Source organism: Pseudophryne corroboree, chromosome 1 (assembly GCF_028390025.1).
Source record: "Pseudophryne corroboree isolate aPseCor3 chromosome 1, aPseCor3.hap2, whole genome shotgun sequence".
Lineage (NCBI taxonomy): Eukaryota > Metazoa > Chordata > Amphibia > Anura > Myobatrachidae > Pseudophryne > Pseudophryne corroboree.
The window spans coordinates 440,973,731-440,999,432 of record NC_086444.1 but is presented as its reverse complement, the minus strand read 5'-3'; the positions used below and the strand labels follow the sequence as shown (position 1 = coordinate 440,999,432).

Sequence of the window (25,702 nt, the reverse complement as noted above, 5' to 3'; positions counted from 1 at the left end):
ATCAACATATAGATCGAACAGGTTTGGCCCCCTGGTAGGGGGAAATTTAAGTCCCTTCTCCAGGAGTGCCAATTCAGATTTAGTTAGTTGTTTGGAAGAAAGATTAAAGACTTTTTTATGATTTCTATTTTGGTCTATACTAAGGGCTTTTTTAGTCTTAGTGATCCCATGGGCATGTTTGTTTTTTAATCGTCCTCCTCTGGTTCCTCTAAGCTTGGGTTTCTTGCTCTTTTGTTTCGAAAGGCTGCTCTCTGTTTCTTTGGTGGGGATTCCCACCTGTTGAGTCTGTGTTCCCTGTCTAAAAAATGATCCACTCTGCTTCTAATTTTGCTTCTATAGGAATCTGCAATAGAGGATTCTGCTTGATCTGAATAATGGCCTAGAGAGTGTTGGTATTCTTTCTTTCTTGCTCCCATTTGTTTAGGTGACCTTCTAGAATTATCAAAATGGTCAAGAGGTTCAAATCTATTTTTATGTTCAAATGTTTCCCTTCTAGTGTTAGACTTTTGTCGTGGGTGATCCCTTTCCCTCCCCTGAATATTTCTAGGGGTACCTGGTCTACGGGTTTGTTTATAGTTATTCCTATAGGTTCTAATTTGATCATTTTTATAATCAAAAGAGTCCCTCTTAAATTTCCTATACTTGTTATCCATCAAATTCTTTTCAAAATTAATGACTCTTTCATTAATACGTTTATCCTTTTCTTTAAATTCTGTTAATGACATGTATTTATCCATTGATTTTTTCAAAGAGTCTATTTCTTTTTCAATTTGTTGGACCTTAAATGCTCTGAATTTAATGATGGTTTTCATGAGGGCTAATGAGCAATTGTCCAACAGATTATCCCACTCCTTCTGGAATTCAGGATAATCAGAGAAAATAGAATTTTTGAATAGTCTAAGACCCCTTGGTACCATCCCCTTATCCAGATAGTTCTGCAGATTGGTGCTGTCTAACCAATTCCTTGATTCATTTTTTAAGAGATCCTCAAGAGCATAGAAATCCTTATTCATATCACACAATTCAGAATCAGGTTTATCTATCATTGAATCACCCCAATTGGTCATATAGGTTTGCCTCCTATCGCTTCTCTCTTTAAAATTGGAAAAACAGCTCATGACTGCTGCGTCTGGATATAGACAAAAAAAGAAAAAGAGAAGAACAATTCCAGACGCGCTGTCACAGCTGCCAGCAAGGGATTGTCAGTCCCAATACAGAGTTTTTACAACAAAAGGCAAGTAAGCCGGCGCTGGCTGTCTTTCCAATAATTAAAACAACTATGGATGATTGAAAAACACTTGTATTTATTAACTGACACTAATTAGTGAATAAAAACATGAATAAAATATAAAATTCACACAATCATATAAAATTAAGGGCATATATGGAGCTGAGAAAAAATTCAAATGTGCTGCTAATGAGTGTCCACTGAGGATCCCGGACTAGAACACTGGACAAAAGTTCCCTGGGGAAGAGAAATGGAATACAGCTGGTTTTACCCGTATAAGCGGAGGCTTCCAATTGCTTTTGAAAACAGCAGGCGAGCTGTATCACTTGTATTCAAGCTGGGTCTCTCCGATGAATGCTGTAATTGATATGTCCCACAGAGAACAATTCCAAGGCAGGTGTTCCAAAATAGATTGTCAAAAGTCCATATCTGGATCCTGTGATGAAGTGGAGCACTGGTGATAGTGGTGATGGCAGCTTTTTCACACTTAACGCGTTTCCCTAGGCACGGTCACCTAGCTTCATCAGAAGTAGAGCTCCCACTGATTCAGGGATCTATTTAAACCCTATTTAATCACCTGATGCCCAACAGGTGTGTAACAGGTGTATAACAATAATGAGTAATCAATCATCCATAGTATTTATAAAAACTATAGTTTTGCAATTTCACTAATCCCATTTAATAGATAGAGTGATGTGTAGGAGGCAAACCCACAAAAAATGTATATATATATGTAATCCATAAACATAAATAAAACTGAATGGGAAAGGTGTTAAAGGTCAGTACAGTCACATGACCTAATTCCGGACTCTTAGTTCTATAGATTTTCCATGTAAATCTCAGAAATCCCTATGTTATGTATATCCAAGCCTGCAGACCTTACCAATGATATTAAGATCACTTTTATATATATGATAGCCAAGTCTCGATGTTCCGTCCTGCGGCCCCGTGCAGCCCGGTCACGTGACCGGCAATGGCCAGTAAATGTGGCCTGGCGGAAGTAACTCGGTTGCTAGGCAACCCGTGTATACTCCGGCGTACGGTGTCTGGACCGGGGTTGTCTAGTTGCTAAGCAACCCCAGTGAGCGTCGTCGCGATGCGCGACGACGTCACTCGCCTGTCATGTGACTCACAGGGCGGGACCTCAAGGACGGAAAAGCGGGCATATCTTGCCCCACTGTGGGCATTTGAATTTAGGAAAAGAAGAAAAAATGACCTTGGGTGGGAGCACTCATTCCCGGAGAGTTATTAGTAGATATGATGTCTGTATGAGTAGTAATGTGATAATGAAAAGATTAAAACATAACTTTTAATAATCTATATCTAAAAGGCTAGGTACACTAATTTGAGTTTACTGTAAAATAATTTTTACTTTTGTTTTGAAAAACACAAGATACCCAATTTGATAATAAGATGGCTATGAACTTTCTTAAGCCATATAAAGTTAAATCTGCGAATATATTAATGGATAGTTACTGTGATAATTCAGTATCTGGCAAGCAAATGCCCATCCCTCCGTTGGTTCAGTGCAAACACCCATTCAATTCCACTGGAGACCCACAACACCTGGTATTCCCAAATGGTCTCCCACTGAAGTACTGACCAGGCCCAACACTGTATCGCCTCCAAGATCGGACGGGATTGGGCATACCCAGTGTGGTATGGTAGTGGGTGACGTATGGAAAAGGGCAGAGATTGCAACTGATTGCGGGATTTGTGTTATTGTGCCAGTTTTAGCCAAGTACAATCCTCCTTAAAATTTGTTGACCGTCATTGCACCAATTTAGCGACCCAAACACATGGGTATGCAGAGGTTAAATCATATGGTCAACAAGAGTTGATAACATAAGCCTCTATTGTTTTTATTCGTGGCGTGAGGCAAAACAAAAATAGTAGCCTATTATGATTTTAAGGCATGTATAAAGAACAAACACAAAATTCCAATGAGCCAAGTGTCTGTTATTGCAGATTAAATCTGTCAGAAAAGCAAAAATTGAATAGTATCAACAATGGAAGGATTGGCTAAATTAGCACACAGATATATAGGTAGATGTGCTTTAAAGTAATATATATTTTGCTGCAATAGGTTTTAGACAGTGTAAACCTATATTTTGCTGCAATTGGTTTAGACAGTGCAAACCATGAACACTCGCATACCAGCAGCTGATATAACCAATACAATTGTTGCCATAAATTTAACATGTGCTGATACTTAGAAGCCAAATGTAAACTTTTTTTATAGAGAAAGCACACATTGTTGCAGCTACCACTGCCCTGCACTGTGTTATAATTATATATTCAATTTACAATTTTTAAAGATACAAAACAGCCTAGACAATTTGCAGGCAGAAATTAGTGGCTAAATGCCACAAGTAATAGTGCAGTTAGTCATAGATAGCACCTATAATAAATTGATGTGTGCTTGACAAAGAAAAAGACGGCTATTTTCCGTATATAAACCATAAGAAGCAGCTCAAATAATTATCAGACAAAGAAATGGCAACTGAATATCACGGGTAGCGGTGTAACTATTAGTGCACAACACCTATAGTTAGTGATTCTAAGCATGTGCTTGCATCTCAAAACCAGCAAGATGAGATTACCCAAATAAATATTGGGTTGATGGTGGTGGTGGGGGCAGTGAACAGGGGGGAAGGGGGAGAGAGGATACTTATGCCGTGCGCCTCCCCGTCCCGTCGAGTGCCGCCGAGCCGCCTATGTCCGTGCGGTGTGCAGGCTGGCCGTCTCGCCCGGTCTCCTATCCTCCGTTGCTGGTCTGAGACTGGTCACGTGAGAGCGCTCTCCGTGACCCACAATCACGTACCCAACGTACGTTTCGCAGTCAGCTTGTTCACGGGTAGCGTGAGCATAGAGGCGCTGGCAGCAGCAATATATTGGGAAGTACCACCAATAGCGGCTGTAGTGGCTGGATTAACACAGCGGAAACATATATTTAATAATGCCGTGCCTGACGCCAGGGGAACTTGGGCTTAATACAAGACCCATTTGTTCTGATTAATTGAATGGGAATTAACAGCTTAAACATGATGAGAGTATTGCGTTTACAAGGAGCAAAAACATGTTTGAAGGAGAGTAAATTTGCCGTTTGAAAGGGGTATATTATGTAAATTAGAAATAGCCTATGACCATGATCGATTAGGGAATGTAGAGCCGAAAACACACAGAGGCACCGTAATAACTCTAATCAGAGATAATAATGTTGTTATATTAATTGGTGGTTGAGATGTATACTTAGTAAAGAGTTGATAACTTGGTTAATCAGTGAAAACAAATGCCGGTAGTTGCTTAATTAAAGGATACAAATTGAACTACGAGAACCACTAGCTGGATTTGCTGCTGATTGCTAATAGTGTTGACAGGTATTGGAATAGGATAATTATATTTTGTACCATTTAGTGAAAAATAAATATTTGTGCAGAGATTGTTACTCTTTACTGAACAAAAAAAAATTTTTTTGTGGGAAAGAGGAAATGGATTAAGATTGTGTAGGAATAAAAAATTGTATTGCAAGATGTGAGGGGATAGATATACAATAATGGTGATTGAGTGGTAGTATAGTAGTTAAGTGTGTAAGAAAAATAATAAAAATGTGGGAGCTTATATAATTGGAAAGGAAATTGGAAAAGAAAAAATGAGGTGTGCTGAGTGTGCATAAAATTAGTGACTGTATGCATAAAGCATGCTGTTGTGGATCCTGAAAATATATGTAAATAAGATGAGGTTGTGTGATGAAAGTATATAAATAAAAATAAAATTAAAAATACAAGTGAAAGTGAACTGAACCCGGGTTCCAAACAAATGTGTGAAAAAGATTTTTATAATGTGAGATGAAAAACATGTGTTGCTTGAATGTAGTGAATAAAAGTGCATGTTAACAGTAAGGAGAAGAGAAAGAGAAAGCATTTTTTATATTAACTAGAATCAAAGGAATATATACATGATCAAATTGGAAGGAAGGCACCAAAGTTTATTGTTTCATTTAGTCCCTGCGGATGCAGAAAATCTAATTTGAAAGTCCATTCACATTCCTTACGTAGGAGTGTGTTGGTCAAGTCACCTCCACGTATGCCCATTTTCACTTTTTCTAAACCGCATACTTTCAATTCGTCCCATCGACCGGCATGCTGATGCAAGAAATGACGTGCCACAGAGGTGATCTGCTTCATTCTTTCAAGATCTTTGGTGGCATTTCGAATGGAGCCTATATGTTCCAATATCCTTTGCTTGAAGGGTCTTGTAGTCATCCCTACATATCTTTTATGGCAGCTGCAAGAAATGCAGTAAACCACGCCTTCTGTGGAACAGTTAATGAAATGTCTGAGTTTAATATTCTTGCCATATCGGTCTTGGATATTGTCGGTCTTGTGGATGTACTGGCAAGCTTTGCAGTGGCCACATGGGTGCGTGCCAGTTGTGATCTGTGGCTTAGCTGGAAATTGTTGGAAATGGCTGGTGACCAATCTGTCTTTAACGTTTTTTGCCCTCCTCCAACTCATAGAGACTCGTGGTCCTAGTTTTTCAGATAAAATGGGGTCTAAATGTAAGATCCCCCAATGTTTCTGAATGGCTTGTTTCACCTGGTACCATTCCTTACAGAAACCACCGACAAATCTAATAGTATTTGAATCTTGTTGCTTCTGTTTTTTGTTAAAGATTAGTTGTTCTCTGTTAATGGTCTGCACACTCCTACTGGCTTTCTTGATTGATGTATTACTATACCCTCTTTCACGTAATCGATTTGAAAGGTCTTTGCTTTGTGCTACAAAGTCCGAATCGTTGGAGCAGTTCCTTCTTAAACGTAAGAATTCTCCCTTTGGAATATTGTCTATAGTTGGAGGAAAGTGGGAACTGGTCTGGTGTAGCAGGGTATTAGATGATGTCTCTTTTCTATATAGTTTCGTTGCAATCATGTCATTTTCATCTTTATAAATGAGGACATCTAGGAATGGGAGTTCCTCCTGGCTTATCTGATGAGTAAGCCGAATATTGAGATCATTGTTGTTCAAGTGCTCAATAAATAGCAGTAGTGTCTCTATATCTCCTTCCCAGATCATCAGGATATCATCAATATACCTGACCCACATGATGATGTTGTCTGTAAAAGTGTCATTACAGTCACTGAACACAAATTCCCTTTCCCACCACCCTAAAAAGATATTAGCATAGGTAGGGGCACACGCTGCCCCCATAGCTGTGCCCCTAACCTGCAGGTAGAGTCTGTTATTAAAGGTGAAAAGGTTATGATTCAGTATAAACCAGAGTAGGTCAGCCAAAAATGAATGAAAATTTTCCATGCCTTCTGTATGCATGAAATAGTTGACAGCATCTAGTCCCTTGCAGTGGTCAATTGAAGTATATAATGCTTCCACGTCGAGGGAAACTAAGTATTGGTTTTTTTCAAGTTTGATATCGTGGATTTTTCGAAGGACATCAGTAGTGTCCTGAACAAAAGATGGGAGCCCCAAAACATGATGTCGTAGATGTAGGTCAACGAAAACACTGGCTTTTTCAGTGAGTGATCCTATTCCCGATACGATCGGTCTGCCAGGTGGCTTCTTGATGTTTTTATGTGTCTTGGGGAGCATATAGAACGTGGGAATGATCGGATGAGTTGTCTGAAGATAATGGTATTCAGAGGTAGTGATAGTGCCCTCAGCGTGCGCATGAGTGAGAATTCTATTGTATTTGGTCTTAAAATTCTCCATGGGGTTGAGTACTGTCCTTTGATAGCATAACTTATCTTCCAGTTGGTGGTATGCTTCCTGTAGGTACTGTTCTTGAGGCCATATCACCACGTTGCCCCCTTTATCAGACGGTTTGATAATCACGTCCTGCCAGGATTCAATTTCTCTTAGAGCCTTACGTTCTTGTCTGGATAGGTTGGAATTGTGCTGTCCTCTGCTTTTGTTAAGATGTATGCGATCAAACTCCTTTGATACTAATTTAGTAAAGATCTGCACCTCAGGGCTTGTCTGTTCTGTCGGAAAGAAAGAAGATTTTTTCTTACAGATGAATCTTGTACTGACCTCCCACTGTGTATCAGTTGTTGGTTGAGATTCAGATTCTAATTCCCTTAGGGCTGCCAATGCTTCTTGTTCCAGTCCCAGTAATTCTGGTGTATCACCATTCTCACACTCCTCCGTCTGGTTTGGTTGGATGGATGTTGATTCAAATGCCAGTCTTTTATTGTGAAATTTAGTGAGGAGTAGTTTTCTGTTGAATAGTCTTAGATCTTTTTCCCACTGAAATCTATTGAATTGTTCGGTTGGGGAGTAAGAAAGACCCTTACTCAGGACTTGAATTTGGTTATCGTCTAGGATATGTGTAGAAAGGTTGATGATTTTGAGTTTAGAGGAAGTCTCTGGTGAGGCTGGAGAGTCCATAATTATCTCCTCCGTGTGTTCCGTGCCGGTTGTCTTCTGGGTGGTGGTAGATCCCACTGCTGTTGCGTTCTGCCTCTTCCTCCTCTTCCGACCCCGCCTTGTCTTTCGGCCAGCCTGCACACCGCACGGACATAGGCGGCTCGGCGGCACTCGACGGGACGGGGAGGCGCACGGCATAAGTATCCTCTCTCCCCCTTCCCCCCTGTTCACTGCCCCCACCACCACCATCAACCCAATATTTATTTGGGTAATCTCATCTTGCTGGTTTTGAGATGCAAGCACATGCTTAGAATCACTAACTATAGGTGTTGTGCACTAATAGTTACACCGCTACCCGTGATATTCAGTTGCCATTTCTTTGTCTGATAATTATTTGAGCTGCTTCTTATGGTTTATATACGGAAAATAGCCGTCTTTTTCTTTGTCAAGCACACATCAATTTATTATAGGTGCTATCTATGACTAACTGCACTATTACTTGTGGCATTTAGCCACTAATTTCTGCCTGCAAATTGTCTAGGCTGTTTTGTATCTTTAAAAATTGTAAATTGAATATATAATTATAACACAGTGCAGGGCAGTGGTAGCTGCAACAATGTGTGCTTTCTCTATAAAAAAAGTTTACATTTGGCTTCTAAGTATCAGCACATGTTAAATTTATGGCAACAATTGTATTGGTTATATCAGCTGCTGGTATGCGAGTGTTCATGGTTTGCACTGTCTAAACCCATTGCAGCAAAATATAGGTTTACACTGTCTAAAACCTATTGCAGCAAAATATATATTACTTTAAAGCACATCTATCTATATATCTGTGTGCTAATTTAGCCAATCCTTCCATTGTTGATACTATTCAATTTTTGCTTTTCTGACAGATTTAATCTGCAATAACAGACACTTGGCTCATTGGAATTTTGTGTTTGTTCTTTATACATGCCTTAAAATCATAATAGGCTACTATTTTTGTTTTGCCTCACGCCACGAACAAAAACAATAGAGGCTTATGTTATCAACTCTTGTTGACCATATGATTTAACCTCTGCATACCCATGTGTTTGGGTCGCTAAATTGGTGCAATGACGGTCAACAAATTTTAAGGAGGATTGTACTTGGCTAAAACTGGCACAATAACACAAATCCCGCAATCAGTTGCAATCTCTGCCCTTTTCCATACGTCACCCACTACCATACCACACTGGGTATGCCCAATCCCGTCCGATCTTGGAGGCGATACAGTGTTGGGCCTGGTCAGTACTTCAGTGGGAGACCATTTGGGAATACCAGGTGTTGTGGGTCTCCAGTGGAATTGAATGGGTGTTTGCACTGAACCAACGGAGGGATGGGCATTTGCTTGCCAGATACTGAATTATCACAGTAACTATCCATTAATATATTCGCAGATTTAACTTTATATGGCTTAAGAAAGTTCATAGCCATCTTATTATCAAATTGGGTATCTTGTGTTTTTCAAAACAAAAGTAAAAATTCTTTTACAGTAAACTCAAATTAGTGTACCTAGCCTTTTAGATATAGATTATTAAAAGTTATGTTTTAATCTTTTCATTATCACATTACTACTCATACAGACATCATATCTACTAATAACTCTCCGGGAATGAGTGCTCCCACCCAAGGTCATTTTTTCTTCTTTTCCTAAATTCAAATACGTTTGGACCTTTGGGAGCACCGCTGACAATCACCATTTTTGTCTGCCGATAGAGATTCATTCTGATGGTAGAAGGTGATTCATCTTAGACTACCGTCTAATCAGTCAGTTTTTCTCGGAGTCAATATCTTATTTACTGCTTTCATATCTCTCTTTTTTTGATCCTGTGCGGTATTCCCAAACCCAAAACCCCCCTTTTCCCACTGTGGGCATATAAGGAACATAGACCACATATGAAAATCTTGAAAATGGGATACATAAATATATAAATCATTGTTTTTAGCATATGGTGACACTTCCAATTATATTGAATACTTATAATTTCTGGTTCTTACGATAAGAGATTATCTTCAGATCAAATGTTATATGAGATACATGCAATATTAATCAGATAATACTCATATACTAGAACTATATGAGACAGTTATACATAATGCAGATTCAATCGATAATATCTTTCGGATCTTCCTTAGATCTCCTCAGGATATATATTTTGATACAGGGCACACATAAGATAATAATAGTACTAATGGTAGCAATTAGTAATGCTTGCTTGATAATAAATAAAATTTAGACATTAAAGATGCATAATTTTTTATACATTTATATAGAACCCAAAATGGGAGGGAGGGGGGGGGGGGGCGGAGACCAACACAAGAAGAGAAAGGGGACGGTACAAATGGATGGAGCTTTGTTTTTCTCACAGAACCTGTCATCTTCGCTATGATTGGGTGGCTATCCGGCCGTGGGGGGTCCTCTGTTAACAGAGGTGTCCCAAATATCCCTATATGTCCCGGATATACGCACTACCCAGGCGTGCTGACAGGGAAAAACCACCGTCCCGTCCAGGTTGTGCGTGGATGCCTCCACGGCCGAACAGACCACACACAGGTGTCACAGAGTTGTCACCTGTACCAACCACAGACGACAGATGTTCAAATTTATTGAGAGATAAGAGTTCAACATGACATCTCCCAATGGTTTTATATTACTATATTTAATTCCATTGTCTCATTTAAACCAGTCGGGTGTACTGAATTGAACTGTAACATCCAATATATCTCTCTCTTACATAAGGTTGTATATCTATCTCCACCTCTCACAGTAGGTGCCACATGTTCTAAAGCTAGGATTGAAAGGCATCCAGGATCTTTCTGATGTGTGTTTAAGAAATGACGAGATACACTATGCTTGAGGAAGCCTTTAGCAATATTTCTTTTGTGTTCCATGAACCTGGTGCGCAGTTTCCTGGTGGTGTGACCTACATAATATAAGTGGCAACTACACCAAAGTAAATAGATGACATATGAGGAATCGCAATTCATAAATGATTTAATTAAATATACATCAGTTTTGTTTGGTAGATCGACAGACACTGTTTTTCTTGGTGTATGTGTACAAACTTGGCATTTATTCTTACCACAGTGGAAGAAGCCAAGTGGTTTCTTTGTCAACCATTCGGATCCTGACATATATTGCCTCTTTTTATCATCCTTATCTATTGTTTTCAAATGGCTAGGTGCCAAGAGAGTTTTTAGTGACCTATTCTTTCTATATATTATTTGTGGTACTTTAGGTAATGTATCTGTCAACATACGATCTTGTCTCAGGATTTTGAAATTTCTATTTAGTATGTTGCGAATCTGTCCTGCACAACTGTTAAATTTGCATATAAATGCCGAACTTCTATCCATTTTTTCCCCATATTCTTCTTTCCTAGAATTGTATTGTAGGAGGCTATTTCTTTCCAAACTAGAAACCTCTATAAATGCCTTTTGTAGAAGGTTATCGGGATAACCACATTCCCTGAAAGATTTAAGTAAACTTTCTGCTTGTTCGACAAAAGTATCAAAGTTGGAACAATTCCGCCTCAGGCGAATGAGTTGTCCCTTAGGGATGTTTTGTTTCCAGGGTCTAAAATGTGAACTCGTGAAGTGTAAATAAGAATTGGTGTTTGTTTTTTTATTAAATGTGGATGTGATTATTTTGTTATCAATAATCTCAAGGTTTACATCCAAAAAATTAATTTTGGAAGTGTGAAAAATGGAAGTAAAAGAAAGATTATATTCATTACAGGAAAGGGTATATAAAAGTGATCTTAATATCATTGGTAAGGTCTGCAGGCTTGGATATACATAACATAGGGATTTCTGAGATTTACATGAAAAATCTATAGAACTAAGAGTCCGGAATTAGGTCATGTGACTGTACTGACCTTTAACACCTTTCCTATTCAGTTTTATTTATGTTTATGGATTACATATATATATACATTTTTTGTGGGTTTGCTTCCTACACATCACTCTATCTATTAAATGGGATTAGTGAAATTGCAAAACTATAGTTTTTATAAATACTATGGATGATTGATTACTCATTATTGTTATACACCTGTTACACACCTGTTGGGCATCAGGTGATTAAATAGGGTTTAAATAGATCCCTGAATCAGTGGGAGCTCTACTTCTGATGAAGCTAGGTGACCGTGCCTAGGGAAACGCGTTAAGTGTGAAAAAGCTGCCATCACCACTATCACCAGTGCTCCACTTCATCACAGGATCCAGATATGGACTTTTGACAATCTATTTTGGAACACCTGCCTTGGAATTGTTCTCTGTGGGACATATCAATTACAGCATTCATCGGAGAGACCCAGCTTGAATACAAGTGATACAGCTCGCCTGCTGTTTTCAAAAGCAATTGGAAGCCTCCGCTTATACGGGTAAAACCAGCTGTATTCCATTTCTCTTCCCCAGGGAACTTTTGTCCAGTGTTCTAGTCCGGGATCCTCAGTGGACACTCATTAGCAGCACATTTGAATTTTTTCTCAGCTCCATATATGCCCTTAATTTTATATGATTGTGTGAATTTTATATTTTATTCATGTTTTTATTCACTAATTAGTGTCAGTTAATAAATACAAGTGTTCTATGGGGTAGCGCCAGCATAAACTGGCAAACCCCTCCGCAGCACTGTCCTGCCGGCCGCGTGTTAGTATATTAGGAAAATGCGGTAGCAGACATCCCGCCCAATGTCTTGTAAGTAAGGATAAATTGTAACTGGTCAAACTGTCAAAAGTTAAACTATCCTAACAGAGACTGGGAAGGAGACTAACAACTAGAGATGAGCGGGTTCAGTTCCCTGAGAACCAAACCTCCCAGAACGTGTGATCCAAGTCGGGATCCGAGCCCGGCTCGTTTTTTCCCGCCCGCCTCGATGATGTCATCAAGGCAAAACATCATCATCCCACTGTCGGATTCTCACAGGTTTTGGATTCTATATAAATCCCCGGTGATCAGCGCCATCTTCACTCTGGCATTGGAGAGTGTACTGGATGGAGGAGTCCATCTCAGTACTGTGTCTGCGTGGGGTGGCGTGGGGCGGGTGTTCTGACGTGGCATGGGGCGGGTGTTCTGTCTGCTGTATCTAAAAAGGGTGCTCTCTCTGCTGTATTTGAAAGAGGTGCTCTGTCTACCATATCAGTCCAGGGGTGCTGCTAAGTCTGCTGTATCAGTCCTAGGATGCCCTGTCTGCTGTATAAGTCCAGAGGTGCCCTGTCTGCCATATCAGTCCAGGGGTGCCCTGTCTGCCATACCAGTCCAGAGGTATCCTGTCTGCTGTATAAGTCCAGGGGTGCCCTGTCTGCCATATTAGTCCAGTGGTGCTGCTAAGTCTGCTGTATCAGTCCAGGGATACCATGTCTGCTGTTTAAGTCCTGGGGTGCCCTGTCTGCCATATCAGTCCAGGGGTGCCCTGTCTGCCATATCAGTCCAGGGGTGCCCTGTCTGCCATATCAGTCCAGGGGTGCCCTGTATGCCATATCAGTCCAGGGGTGCCCTGTCTGCCATATCAGTCCAGGGGTGCCCTGTCTGCCATTTCAGTCCAAGGATGCTCTGTCTGCCATATCAGTCCAGGGGTGCCCTGTCTGCCATATCAGTCCAGGGGTGCTCTGTCTGCCATATCAGTCCAGGGGTGCCCTGCCTGCATATCAGTCCAGGAGTGCTGCTAATTCTGCTGTATCAGTCCAGAGGTGCCCTGTATGCCATATCAGTCCATGGGTGCCCTGTCTGCCATATCAGTCCAGGGGTGCCCTGTCTGCCATATCAGTCCAGGGGTGCTCTGTCTGCCATATCAGTCCAGGGGTGCCCAGCCTGCATATCAGTCCAGGAGTGCTGCTAATTCTGCTGTATCAGTCCAGAGGTGCCCTGTCTGCCATATCAGTCCATGGGTGCCCTGTCTGCCATATCAGTCCAGGGGTGCCCTGTCTGCCATATCAGTCCAGGGGTGCCCTGTCTGCCATATCAGTCCAGAGGTGCCCTGTATGCCATATCAGTCCATGGGTGCCCTGTCTGCCATATCAGTCCAGGGGTGCCCTGTCTGCCATATCAGTCCATGGATGCTCTGTCTGCCATATCAGTCCAGAGGTGCCCTGTATGCCATATCAGTCCATGGGTGCCCTGTCTGCCATATCAGTCCAGGGGTGCCCTGTCTGCCATATCCGTCCAGGGATGCTCTGTCTGCCATATCAGTCCACGGGTGCCCTGCCTGCATATCAGTCCAGGAGTGCTGCTATTTCTGCTGTATCAGTCCAGAGGTGCCCTGTCTGCTGAATAAGTCCAGGGGTGCCCTGTCTGCTGTATAAGTCATGGGGTCCTCTGTCTGTTGTATCTTAAAGGGGTGATCTGTCCATCCATCCAGGGGCTCCGCACCAGTGTAAAATGAAACAACAAAAAAACTAAAATTATAATTATATAAAATATATATATTTTGTTTTGTTTTGTTTGTGCTGTACCCCAGTGTACTATACAATTTTTTTTTCTATTTTCATAAGTACTGTGACACTGCCGGTCAGACCGCAGTAAATTATTTCATACTCATACACGTATTGTGCGACACTGTCAGTGAAGTCAACCGCAGTGGGTAATTATTATTGTAAACATTTCTGACTCATTTGTGCATTGCTGTGGGTGAAGCCAACTGCAGTGTGTAATTATTATGTAGGACAAACAATTTTAAAAGATTAGGAACCACTTCCTACTACCAGTGCTGAAGCTGCTACCAATAGTCATGACAACAATGCAATCCCTTCAACTTCATCGGCTAAAGCCGATGACCAATGGCGTACAGGGCATGTAAAGTCAAAGAAGCAATATTTGAAGGTGATTAAAACAAAAAAACAAAAAAAATTATAGTTATCTGAAGAGAAATGTAAAGCTGCCAATATGCCATATACTACATGAAGTGGCAAGGAAAGGCTAAGGCCTTGTCCTATGTTTATGAATGGTGGTTCTGCAGCTCATAATGATTATGTAAGCCCTCCTCCCTGTAGAAGAGCTAACAAAAAGGCACAGGTACCAAGTGTGCCTTCAAAAATATCACAAATTCCCGAGAAGAGTCCAAGTTTGTCCATGGTTGCAATGTCTAACTGTGATGTACCGCTGAGCACCTTCCAACATTCGCACACCCTCTGCAAGTGGTGAGAGGAGCAACGCAAGTCCACATGTTGAGATTGAGGATGTCACTGTAGAAGTACACCAGGATGAGTGGGATATTGGTATAGCTGGCGCTAATGAGAATGTTGATGACATGAGGATTTTGATGATGGGTATGTGGTTTATTTAAATAAGGCACCGTTGGAGACAGTTGTTGCCCATTGTATGAAAAAAATCCCATTGTCTTCATGCCTGGGCAAAAGACAAAAAGATCCACCTTTTTGTGTGAAAATATTTCTTCCCAAACCCGGACAATTACTGTATAGCTATCTGTAGCCTTTGTAAAGGCGTAAGTAGAGGTAGGGACCGTAACCACCTAGGAACCTCCTACCTATTATGCCACTTGCATCGTTTCCATCACATGTTGTTGACAAATTCTGAAACTTTGGATAAGCGCGCAAACATTCTGGTGACACCTAGATCCTTTTTCTCTGTAGGATCCAAGTACCTGAAATCCACACCACCAACACCCTCCCCATCATCAATCTCCTCCTCAATCAGGATCGGAAATAGTCCTCCTGTATCTCATTTCATAGGCATGACTGACTCCTCTTCAATCCGGTATTCCTCTGAAGGATCCTTGAGTGCTACGCTTACTGCTGCTGCTGATAGTCGATCGTCTTCATCCCAGGAGGGGACCAGGAAGACTACTTCAAATAATTGACTGTTCAATAATCCATTGCAAGGAAGATGAAGTATGACTGTAGTCATCCAGTTGCAAAGTAGATTACTGAGGCCATAACAATTATGCTGGTGTTAGATATGCATCCAGTATCTGCCATTAGTGCAGTGGGATTTAGATAGTTGGTTGATGTACTGTGCCCTCGGTACCAAATGTCGTCTAGATTCCACTTCTCTAGACAAGCCATTCCCAGCCTGTACATGGACATTAAAAAAAGTGTTGTTAGTGTCCTCTGAAATGCCATTGTACCCACTCTCTACTTAACCACGGATATGTGGACAAGTAGAACAGGGCAAACTAAAGACTATATGACTGTAACAGCCCAATGGGTAGATATTTTGCTTTCTGCAGCAACAACAGCAGCAACCCAGCAGTATCTTGCAAATGCCAACTCATTCAGAGACAGGCTACGCTGTGTATCACCAACTTCGGTAAGAGGCACACCGCTGAGAACATCTTACAAACACTCAGGGAAATCATTGCACAATGGCTTACCCCACTTAGGTTCTCCTCTGGATTTGTGGTATCTGACAATGCCAACAATATTGTGAAAGCATTACATCTGGGCAAATACCAACACGTCCCATGTTTTGCTCACACAATTAAGTTGGTAGTGCTATAATTTTTTTTTAAATGACATGGGCGTGCAGAAGATGCTGTTTGTGGGCCACAAAACTTGTGGACATTTTCCCCATTTGGCACATGCATGTCAAAGACTGGAGCGCCATCAAAAACTCTTGAATTTGCCCTGCCGTTAACTGAAGCAAGAAGTAGTAATGAGGTGGAATTCTACCCTTTATATGCTTCAGCGGATGGAGGGTCAGCAAAGGCCATTCAAGCCTACACGTCCACCTATGACATAGAGAAAGGAGCGGGAATGCACCTGAGTCAAGCACAGTGGAGATTAATTTCCATGTTGTGCATGGTTCTCCACCCCTTTGAAGTTGCCACATGTGAAGTTAGTTCAGACACTGCCAGCTTGAGTCAGGTCATTCCCCTCATCCAGCTTTTGCAAAAGCAGCTGGAGGTTCTGAAACAGAGCATTTTCACTGCTGCTAAGTATTTCTGATTTGCTGATCAAGCCCATCAATCACTTTTCCAGGATTCAATGGTCGTCAATCTCTTGAAATCATGGCACTACATGCTGGCGACCGTACTTAATCATAGGTTTAAGTCATACCTCTTTCCAGTGGGCACAAAGCTGCAGATATGAAAAGAGCTGTTGTTGAGAAAATTGTCGTCTAAAGCAAAATGTGAAAAACCAACATCTCCTCCTTCATTTTCTCCCACAACTACGGTTTCAAGGAAAAAACTAAACTTTCCAAAGAGACCCACTGGCGGTGATGAACATCAGTCAGAAAAGACTTTTGACATCTGGTCCAGACTGAAGGAGCTGCCTACAATCACTGACATGTCTACTGTCACTGAAAATGATGCTGTCACCGTTGAAAGAATGGTTGATGATTATTTCAGTCACAGCATCCAAATAGGCATGTCAGACAGTCCGTTTGAATACTGGCAGGAAAAAAAGGCAATTTGTAGGCCCTTGCACAAACTGGCTTTGTTTTATCTAAGTTGCCCACCCTCCAGTGTGTACTCAGAAAGAGTTTATAGCGCAGTCAGTTAGTAGAATTAAATTCTGTATATATTTATTACCAGGGGCTGGCTGGCAACTTTTAGACTGGGGGGCAAATACAATCAAGTGACCCCAGGCTTCTTTACCAGCATAAAGCAATGGCAAAATGTGTCAGAAATACTGCAGGCTTTATCTAATGGGGATGCAGTTTAAATGTGTAGTGAAATATCTGAAAAATCATTATGTTTTAGAACAATAAATTGCCAATCAGCCCTGTCTGAAACATATAAACTATTCTAATGACTTATGTAAAACATAGGAAACAATGGACCTAATTCAGATGTGGATGGAGTGGCTGTCTCTTCCTTGCAAGCAGCAGGAGGTGTCTATTACAAGTAGACGCCTCCTGCTGCAGTAGTGATCTGACCTGCATCCTAAGATGCAGGCATCGGATCACTGACTCTCCATTGGGCAGTTTGCAGAGATTCCTGGCCTCTTCTCTCCCCCTAAACAGTGGTGACATGCCTCCATTATGGGAAACTGAGGCCGTTGCCATCCCTCCCAACTCCAAAATTGCAGCAGACTGTCTATAACTGACAATCTGCTGCCATCCTACTTCCTACATTGCAGGACCCATTTGTGCATGCACTCAACGCGCATGAGCAAAGTACCGATAATAAGAAGCAGCATCAACTGGACCAGAATGATGTCCAATATACTGTATAATAACCACTTTACATCACCTCCATCAGCTCCTTCAGTGTTCAAATTACATAAAATGTACATCAAGATAAAAAACGTAAGATTGTGGAGAACAAAAGAAACACATACACAACACTGAGGCGTTTGAATAAGCAATTCATAAACCACAATAAACCATTAACGTTACTCCACTGTTCCAGGAGAATACAGATGTCACAGTACTGTAACTCACTTCAGCAACTACATGTATGCAGAGTAAGCATCAGTTTTTTAGTTTATGGAGGTGATGTATGTACACAAATGTGTTTTTTGCCAAACACTATAGCACCTATAAAGTTGCTGATGATGTTCAGGTGGTGCTACATGGTGTCAGTGGCCACAGGTGGGCTGCATTGTACAAGTGTATGCAGGGTGGGGTCACAGGGGGATTGCACAGTGTCAGTAGGCAAAAGTGGGGCTGCATAGTACCAGTCAGTGGCGGATTTTACCTATGGGCTGTAGGGGTCTAGTACATTTTGCCGGCACTTGGGATCCTGGCACCCTGCATGCCGGCGCTTGGGATCCTGGCGCCCTGCATACCGGTGCTGGGATCCTGACCGCTGGCATGCAGGCAGTGGGGTGAGTGCAAAAGTACCCCTTGCGGGTACAGTAGCGTACTACGCATGCACGCTATTTATTCTCCCTCCAAGGGTGTAGTGGACATCACAAGAGGGAGAATAGTTGTCGGTATGCCGGCTGTCGGGTTTCCGACATCAGTATGGTGAGCGCCGCGATCCTGACAGCCGGCATATCAAATGCCCCCCAAGCTGTAGGACTCCTGGGCTGCAGTATTACCTATGATCTGTAGGTAAAATCCACCACCCCACAGTGTGAGTGAAGCTAGATGCAGTCCATGACTGCACTGGCTTCACTGTGACTGGCAGTGACTTCCTATTGGAAGTTCCACCTGTCAGTCACAGACACACAAGTCAGTCCAATTAGGAGAAGTATCCTCCTCTGGGACTGCCAGACAGTGCAGTCCATAGAAGCCAGTGGTTTGCGCATGGGCAGTTGCACTGCGGCGTCTGTGCATGCGCCGGTCCTGGCACATGCCGGATCCACTGCCCAGGTCCCGGGACCCGGGGACTGGCTGTCTCCTCTCCTCTTTGGGCATATGGGTAGTGGCAGCTCCCCCAGTAAATGTAAGTAGGAGCCGCCACTGGTACCAGGGTGAGGGCACAGGTGGGATGCATGATGTCAGTGGGCACAGGGTGGAGCTTTATAGTATCATGTACACAGGGTGAGAACAGAGGGGGGCTGCACAGTGAAAGAGTATAAGCAGTGAGGGCACAGGTGGGGCTGCATTGTACCAGTGTACACAGGATCGGGGCAGAGGTGGGACTGCACAGTGTCAGTGGGCACAGGTGAGGCTGCATTGTACAAGTTTGCACGGGGTGGAGTCAGAGGACGGCTGCACAGTGACAGAGTATAAACAGTGGGGGAACAGGTGGGACTGCACAGTGTCAGTGTATATGAAGGCAGGTATTTACAGTGGCAGTGTCTACAGGGTGGGGGCAGATCTATACAGTAAAATACCAGTGTACTATTTTTTAGCTGCCTCAGTTTGCAGACAGCTGCTGACTCCCAATACAATCTCTCCAGAGCTGAAGCTGGCCCAGAACTTCATTCTTTATGCAGGTAGCTTACATAGAATGCTCCTTTCTACACCGGCCTGTCCTTCCCCCCCCCCCCCTCCCCCCTACCCCTTCCCGGTACATACTCCAGCAGAAGGAAAAGAAGCCCGACTCCTCAGATAAGCCTCGACACCCTTTATCCACTTTCCAGCCCCTAGGGTCCTGGGAAATGACACCTGGATCCCCATTGGTCAACGGTGGCCATTTTCCCTTAGCCTGCTATGGGGGCAGCCATTTTCTGATAGCCCCTACTGTTCAGCATCCAGGCGGGGGGTGTTAATGGTTATAACTCAGAGCATTGGGAAGCAGAAGGACCTCTATTTGACTCCCGCTACCAGGCGGCCCTGTAGCAATTAAATTTTACTGGCCCAGGGGGCAGATGGCACCCTGCCCCCCTTGCCAGCCAGCTTCTGTATTTCTGTACATTACTGGAGATAGCATGATATACTGAGATCAAATTGTGATTAGTTATCAAGCTGCCTACTGTATTTGTTTGGTGCTTTAACCATCTACACATGTGGCTTTTCTTCTCTATGAGACTTTATGGGGAATGAATGAGGATCCCCTGGGAAACCTGTACTGCATTGGAAACCATATTTTTGCCTTCTAGGATTACTCAACATGGACATGCCCAAATAGTAACTTTCTTTTCATATACATTATAATGTATACAGATATCTTAGGCTCCAAATGTCTTAGGAGCCCCAAAGTATATAGAATTGAAAATACTAATATGGTTTCATGCATTTAAAAAAATCAATTTATTATACAAAAGAAAAAATATTAAGCATACATTTAAAATAGTGCACAACAGTTTTGTGGAAATAGAGCTTATCTGAACAAATGGAACAACTCAGTCAGAGAAAAGGAAGTGTCCCAAACAGGAAAACTGCCTGAATGCGTTTCATCCAAATAATGTTTTCTTGACTTCATCATTTTGTGTTTGTGTTCTGGACTTCACATTTTGCAATTATGACTCCTTCTACTTAGAGAGTTGGATTGGGAGAGGGCATGCAAAACTGGCTAATACTTAAGGGAATGATTTTGCAAATGCAGATCAAGCACTTCACAAGGTACATACAGTATATCTCTGTTCTCGACCCCCTTGTACAAAATACACACTGATGTGATGATGACACTACTTCTAAATGGCTGAGTGCATCTTAATCCTACTCACTGGGACTATTACTAATATTAGTGCAGCTCCTACAATCAAATGGCATTATTTAATTGATACATACAGTGTATTTACAGTTAGTCTGCTGCAAGAAAGCAGATTTATTTTTGATATTTCAAAGTTGAGATAATAGATGTTTTTATTGAACTTGATAAGTACTTTTGTTTTGTATATGCATCTGTGTTAATTGTATTTTATATAGTAAATTAGAGTTTATTGATATATATGATAATTAAAGTTAGTTAATATTATTTATGAAGTATAACTGTAGTATTCACTACTAACACTGTCAAGCCATATCACCTAATGTCAAGCAGGCATACTACTACTTTCTCCTGGCACCAGTCTAACACATACAGTACTACTATTACCCTAGAGAAAAACTTTAATTCTGCATTGTTGGAGTAACAAGGATCCAGCGTGTGTTTCCTCTGCATATGGATGTTCTCAGAATATAATATATGTAAATCTAGTGAATAAGAAATATCTTGAATCTTCTTTCTGTGTTTCTAGAACAGTATAACAATGTAGAAGAAGAAGTATGGGACACACAGAGAGTTATGTGACAGGTGAGCTGTGCAGCCTAGTCACTGTGTCACTCACTACACAGAAATACACACCACAGTCACTCAGTGTAACTTGGTCTTTCTTCAGGTGGAAGGATGATGTGCTTTTATCCTCTATGATGGAAAATCCATTGTACGTTCTCTGTGTCAGATCATTAATGAGCGCTGAAGGGCCTTTACCATTATACTGAACATACCAAAACAGATAAGGTGAGGTGGAAACTTTATATGTACATTCCAATAATACAGAATCTCCGGAGCGGACAGTCAGTGGTCCTGATGTCTGGTTTACACTCTGTGTGGTACTTTCCCCTGTAAATATAGTAATAGCATTAGCAATTAATTCCTTAAAACTATGATGTATATAATGATAATGACAGTTGTATGGTCCTATATATTTATTATAGTTATATACATTCTAACCACAAATCAAAATCCCCTTTATACTCACAAAAAACATATTTTATGCAAAGTATTACATACCTATGAATAAGGTCCCAGAGAGAATAAATGTGATGATAAAATTCATGATTTATTGCTCTGCAGTTTTGTAAACCATATGCCTGTGTATGCTGTATGAGGTTAAGAGAACTAGAGATGTGGAAGTCTTATCATCACCAAATCTATATATACACTCAATGTCACTTCCTAGAATAAATGTGCTTCAATTGCACCTAAACAGAACAAAGACCTCACACTGTGACTGGCTGTCAGGTTGGATCCAACAACATGAACACACCCATTTCTTCCTGATACAGTTATATGGTTTTACTTTGAAACAGGGTATTGTAGGCCGTGGGCAATGCAATGTACTGGGGCCCCTACCCACCCATTCACAGAAGCCAATGGAAAAAAATCTTAACATGCCCCTCATGCGGTCCAGTGTTGTCTCTCCACATGCTTCCATACAGTGAAGGGCTGTTGCCACTCTGATTCGTGGATAGCTCCAGCCATACACCAATCAGCGTGCTGACAGCCATTCACTATCTGGCTGCAGACTGGGAGGGAGGAAGAGACTGCTGCCTGACCACTCTGATTGTGTGACCACCACCTGCCCTGTACAGAGGCCCCTGGAAATGTGGGCCCCTGGGCATTTCTAGAAATGGAATATATTTTCAGTAATGAAGCTCATTAAATTTGCATCATTGGGGTAAATTTACTAAGGTAGGAGAGTTTTAGAACTGGTGATGTTGCCCATGGCAACCAATCAGATTCTACTTACCATTTATCTAGCTGCTTCTAGCAGACAATAGATCTAATCTGATTGGTTGCTATGGGCAACTTCACCAGTTCTAAAAATCTCCCACCTTAGTAAATTTACCCCATTGTCTCCACTTCATCTAACTGTCAAGCACAGCTGGGAGCTAATTGGTTGGTATTTTCTCTCTCTTCACTTTATCTCTCTCCAAGCTTTGATAAGTTTCCCCCTATAAATGAAACTATGGGTCTAATTCATGGCCTAAGCCAAGCTTTAATATATTTCACCCTATAAATGGTTATGGCACTATGGGCCTAATTCATGTTTGTATGCAATGCTATGTTCACGCAACTGAGCAATTATCAGTAGACTGTGCATGCATTGTGATTGCACTCTGCACGTGGAAAGGTACCTTTGCTCGCAGGGAGATTTTTAATACAGAGTGAGTGATTGACAGGAAGGGGCCGTTAGAGAGAGTTAATGATGAGTGGTGGCAAAAATGCTGTCTGGTTCATGGCCATTTTTGGGGCGTGTATCTATATTCAGCTGTGATCATGTATGTAGAGAAACATGGCGCCAGTGTTGCTACTGCTGCGGCCAGTCTGCATTACCATAGACTCACTCGAGAAGGTTATGGGGGTAATGCAGACCTGATCGGTAGAGTGCGTTTTTTGTATCCCTGCGATCAGGTAGTCGCCACCTACAGGGGGAGGGTATTGTGTGTGTGTGTGTGTGTGTGTGTGTGTGTGTGTGTGTGTGTGTGTGTGTGTAGGTGTGCGATCGCATGTGTAGCAGAACTGCACAAACGTCAGTTTGTACAGTTTGTGCTCAGCCCAGAACTTACTCACTCACTGCGATGATCTGGGCTGAATCTAATGTCAGAAATCCTCCCACAAAACGCTGGGTACCTCCTGGGACACTCCCTAGAAACGGTCAGTTGCCACCCACAAAGCCCTCTTCCTGTCACTCTCCTTGCGATCGCCGGTGCATTCGTAATTTTCAGACCATCCCATCACTGACCGGCGATCCCCACTGCTGCGGTTTTTCACACCTGCGCAGTGCAGTGCATACACATGCGCAGTTCAGACTTGATCGCAGCCTGTGAGAAAATGCACAGCAGTGATCAGGTCTGAATCGGCCCCAATGTTCTTCAATATTGCGTTGATGCTTCGTATGTGTACACAATGGCTCCGGTGGGCATTTATATCTTTTTCTGGGCAGCAGCTTCACTTGCGATGGTTAGCAAATCTGTAGCCTGAAAAAACGCAGCTGCAAACGCATGTGTATACAAACTTGAATTAGACCCTGAACACATTGGCGTATCTATAATTGGAGCAGCGTATGCAGTGCTCATTTAGTATATAATCTCTCTGGAGTCCTGCATCGGCACTGCACAAATCACTGGGAAAGTGGTGTGGCTGCCATCTTCCCAGAGACCTGCAGGGGATACGGTTGTTAGGTCGACACAGCTTAGGTCAACAGTGACTAGGTCGACCACTGAAGGATGACATGGGCATCAGGTCGACATGTACTATATTGACAGTCCAAAAGGTCGACATGAGTTTTTCACTTTTTTGGGGGGGGGGGTTTAAGGGTTTGATGCATTTTTACCCCTTTTTCATACTTTACGATCCACATGGACTATAATTGGGAACTGTAACCTGTGCCATGCGCAGCGGTAGCAGAGCGAGGCAGCTTTCGCTCGCCATGTGAGGGGACACTGTGCACTAATTGTGGTTCCCCGTGACTTTACGAAGAAAACGACACCAATAAAAAGTCCAATAACTCATGTCGACCTTTTCACCTGTCAATATACCACATGTCAACTTAATCCCATGTCAACCTAATGCCCATGTCGACCTTCAGTGGTCAACCTAATGACCTCGACCTAAGTTGTGTTGTCCCAAAGACCCATACCTGACCTGCAGATGCACAGTACAGAGATCACCGTGAGGATGATGCAGACACTGTACTCCTGGAGGGTGTGATATGATATGCCAGTGTTCTGGATGCCAGCGGTCAAAAGGCTGACCGTGGCATCCTGATGGAGACAATGCTGATAGGGGCCAGGTAAGTTGGGGGTTGGGAGTGTCCTGGAAACTAGGCAAGAATGGAGTGAGTTTTTTTTTACTTTTGTCTTTGAATGTAAACTATGTATGCCAACTTCAGTTAGCGCTTACAGCAGAAGCAATGCTATATCTTTGCAAAATAGAATAACATAATGTAACTGGGGGAAATGAGAGACACACAGAGAGTTATGTGACAGGTGAGCTGTGCGTCGTAGTCACTGTGTCACTCACTGCACAGAAATACACGCCACAGTCACTCAGATCAACTCTAGCTTTCCTCAGATGGAAGGATGTTTGCCTTGTATTATGCTCGGCTGAAAATCCTTTGTTCTTTGTCAGTGTCAGGTAATGTATCAGCATTACAGGAGCTTCACCAGGATACTGAACATACCAAAACAGATAAGGTGATCCAGAAACTTTATATGTACATTCCAATAATACAGAGTCTCCTGGGAAGACAGTCAGAGGTGCTGCTGTTTGGTTTATGGATTGTGCATTATTTCCACCTGAAAATAAAGTACCAGCATTAATAATTTCCCCAGCAATACATAACATGCATATATTGTTACTTATCCCTCATCCACATTTATATACACTGTAGTCAGAAAACTTATATATTTCAGAAATGTATTTACCTATTAGAAGAGCCCAGGAGATAATAAATGTGATAGAGTACATGATGTGTCGTGGGCTGTTCTACAAACAGTCTGCTGTATATGGTTCTAGCAGTGCTTATAGAGCTACAGAGTGACACGGGCTGTCTGGTGACATGTGATCTGTCCCACTTCCTGTTTTAGAAATGTTCGTAGTGACACATATTTTATACTTAACTATTAATTTGATTTCAGCAAAATGTCAGATCAGAGATGATAGTAAATGTGGCAGTTGTCTTTGGCCCACAGGATAGAAACATACTGTACTACTTTCCACTAACTGGCCTTCCTTAGGAGAACCTCAAAATAGCTTCTAGTGTCCTAGGAAGACAGACTCCTTATTTAAAACAGGGTAAATGGTAGTGATGAGCGGGTTCGGTTCCTCGGAATCCGAACCCGCCCGAACTTCACCTTTTTTTTACACGGGTCCGAGCGACTCGGATCCTCCCGCCTTGCTCGGTTAACCCGAGCGCGCCCGAACGTCATCATCCCGCTGTCGGATTCTCGCGAGACTCGGATTCTATATAAGGAGCCGCGCGTCGCCGCCATTTTCACACGTGCATTGAGATTGATAGGGAGAGGACGTGGCTGGCGTCCTCTCCGTAATAGAAAAGAC

General features: G+C 42.2%; 1 protein-coding gene, 1 long non-coding RNA gene and 2 pseudogenes across 2 annotated transcripts in view; 1 reads left to right on the top strand and 3 right to left on the bottom strand.

Moving 5' to 3' along the window:
* LOC134891357 (T cell receptor alpha chain MC.7.G5-like) overlaps positions 1–25,702 on the bottom strand; it is a 545,029-nt gene that overhangs the window by 160,161 nt on the left and 359,166 nt on the right. The gene's annotated exons all lie outside the window — the stretch shown is intronic.
* LOC134933612 (5S ribosomal RNA) lies at positions 2,783–2,901 on the bottom strand (annotated as a pseudogene).
* Positions 8,810–8,928, top strand: LOC134933608 (5S ribosomal RNA; annotated as a pseudogene).
* Positions 20,217–25,154, bottom strand: LOC134891374 (uncharacterized). Its single transcript, XR_010171456.1, has 3 exons — positions 25,069–25,154; positions 24,825–24,939; positions 20,217–21,478 (listed from the first exon to the last, which is right to left on the bottom strand). It is a non-coding gene; the product is annotated as an uncharacterized LOC134891374 (long non-coding RNA).